Source organism: Triticum aestivum, chromosome 1A (genome assembly GCF_018294505.1).
Source record: "Triticum aestivum cultivar Chinese Spring chromosome 1A, IWGSC CS RefSeq v2.1, whole genome shotgun sequence".
Classification (NCBI taxonomy): domain Eukaryota; kingdom Viridiplantae; phylum Streptophyta; class Magnoliopsida; order Poales; family Poaceae; genus Triticum; species Triticum aestivum.
In genome coordinates this window covers 118,843,020-118,845,945 of record NC_057794.1, presented here as the reverse complement: position 1 = coordinate 118,845,945, position 2,926 = coordinate 118,843,020, and positions in this window count along the sequence as shown.

The following is a 2,926-nucleotide window of genomic DNA, read 5'->3' as shown; positions in this document are numbered from 1 at the left end:
TGCAAACCCTCAAGGAGATGCAAAAGCTGGCAGGCTACGTCATCTCGCTCGGGCGTTTCATCTCCAAGCTAGGTGAGCGCGCCCTCCCTTTCTTCAAGCTGATGAAAAAGAAGGGCCCATTCGAGTGGACTCCCGAGGCTAAAGTGGCCTTCAAAGACCTCAAGAGCTACGTCACCAGCCCACCGGTGATGGTAGCACTGCGCCCTCTCGAACCCCTGGTGCTTTACCTGGCCGCCACGCCTCACTCTGCCAGCGCCGCGCTCATGGCGGTCCGGGAAGAGCGTCAGGTTAAGGGCGCGCGGCGCGGTGCCCCGCACCCAACCAATACGCCGCAGCCTCAGGACGATGCTCCTGAGGCCTCAGCCACCCCTCTAGTCGGCGGGACTCCTAAGGTTGTCGCCCCTGCGGCCACGGTTGCCTCGTTAGACGATGATACGTCTCCAACGTATCTATAATTTTTGATTGCTCCATGCTATATTATCTACTCTTTTGGACTATATTGGGATTTATTTTCCACTTTTATATTATTTTTGGGACTAACCTATTAACCGGAGGCCCAACCCAGAATTGCTGTTTTTTGCCTATTTCAATGTTTGGGAGAAACATAATATCAAACGGAGTCCAAACGGAATAAAATCTTCGGAAACGTGATTTTCTCATCAGATAAGACCCAGGAGACTTGGATCCTCCATCAAGAAAGCCGCGAGGTGGTCACGAGGGTGGAGGGCGCGCCCCCCAGGGCGCGCCCCCTGCCTCGTGGGCCCCTCGAAGCTCCACCGACGTGCTTCTTCCTCCTATATATATATATATCCACGTACCCCCAAACGATCGGGGACGGAGCCAAAAACCTAATTCCACCGCCGCAACTTTCCTCCTATATATATATATATATATCCACGTACCCCCAAACGATCTTGGGGCCCGTTTCGGAGCTCCGCCGGAAGGGGAATCGATCACGGAGGGCTTCTACATCATCATCCTAGCCTCTCCGATGAAGTGTGAGTAGTTTACTTCAGACCTACGGGTTCATAGTTAGTAGCTAGATGGCTTCTTCTCTCTTTTTGGATCTCAATACAATGTTCTCCCCCTCTCTTGTGGAGATCTATTCGATGTAATCTTCTTTTTGCGGTGTGTTTGTTGAGACCGATGAATTGTGGGTTTATGATCAAGTCTATCTATGAATAATATTTGAATCTTCTCTGAATTCTTTTATGTATGATTGGTTATCTTTGCAAGTCTCTTCAAATTATCAGTTTGGTTTGGCCTGCTAGATTGGTTGTTCTTGCCATGGGAGAAGTGCTTAGCTTTGGGTTCGATCTTGCGGTGCCCTTTCCCAGTGACAGAAGGGGCAGCAAGGCACGTATTGTATTGTTTCCATCGAGGATAACAAGATGTTTTTTTTATCATATTGCATGAAACTATCCCTCTACATCATGTCATCTTGATTAAGGTGTTACTCTGTTTTTAACTTAATACTCTAGATGCATGCTGGATAGCGGTCGATGAGTGGAGTAATAGTAGTAGATGCAGGCAGGAGTCGGTCTACTTGTCTCGGACGTGATGCCCATATACATGATCATACCTACATATTCTCATAACTATGCTCAATTATGTCAATTGCTCAACAGTAATTTGTTCACCCACCGTAGAATACTTATGCTCTTGAGAGAAGCCACTAGTGAAACCTATGGCCCCCGGGTCTCTTTCTCATCATATTAATCTCCATCCCTTTATTATTGCTTTGCTTTTACTTTTTACTTTGCACCTCTATACCAAAAATACCAAAAATATTATTTATCATCTCTATCAGATCTCACTTTCGCAAGTGACCGTGAAGGGATTGACAACCCCTAAGCGCATTGGTTGCGTTGAGCTATTGTTTTTGTGTAGGTACAGGGGACTTGAGCGTAGCCTCCTACTGGATTGATACCTTGGTTCTCAAAAACTGAGGGAAATACTTACGTTACTTTGCTGCATCATCCTCTCCTCTTCGGGGAAATCCAACGCAGTGCTCAAGAGGTAGCAAGAAGAATTTCTGGCGCCGTTGCCGGGGAGTCTGTGCAAAAGTCAACATACCAAGTACCCATCACAATCCCTATCTCCCGCATTACATTATTTGCCATTTTCCTCTCGTTTTCCTCTCCCCCACTTCACCCTTGCCGTTTTATTCGCCCTCTATCTCTATCCTCCTTCTTTTTCCCTCGCCTTTCTTTCGCTATGTCTGAATCCAAAAGGGTAGGGGGTTCTCTCCGGTGTTTTAGTACTTTGGACAACCCTTCCGTTCTCGCTAAGCTCATAAATAAAAATACTATGGAAAAACCTACCGGAGTTATCAATGAGAATCTTAATAATTTTGATGAAGATGATTCTGGAATTTTTCATTATTTACTTGATGAATCTTTGAAAGATGCTTGATATAGACTACTGAATAAGGGCTAGTTATGTACCTCAATATCAAATTGAAGTCTACTTAAAAAGCTTTTATATTGCCCTTCCTTCCTCTTTTAAGCATGTCTTAGATTCTATATTTTAGGAAGGTTTTCTTGAAGGGGATGCCATAGACACTTATGAAAAAATGAAAACCATATTTGGTCACCCCATGAATGACAAAGTTTAATCTACATCTCTTTTGCTCTCTTACCAAAATGAATCTATTAAAGAGATGAAGGCTAGCCTAGATACAAATTTCCGTAACATACTTAATATTTCTTCTACCATTAATAGCCATGCGCTTTATCAAAATAGAAGGATTAATTCTATAAGATAGCAAGTTTGCTCTTTTCTTTCCTAATACCAAAGATGGCAATACCTAGATCTATTCTTGCTCGTTATGCCTAGCTAGGGGCGTTAAACGATAGCGCTTGTTGGGAGGCAACCCAATTTTATTTTTATTCCTTGATTTTTGCTCCTGTTTAGTAATAAATAA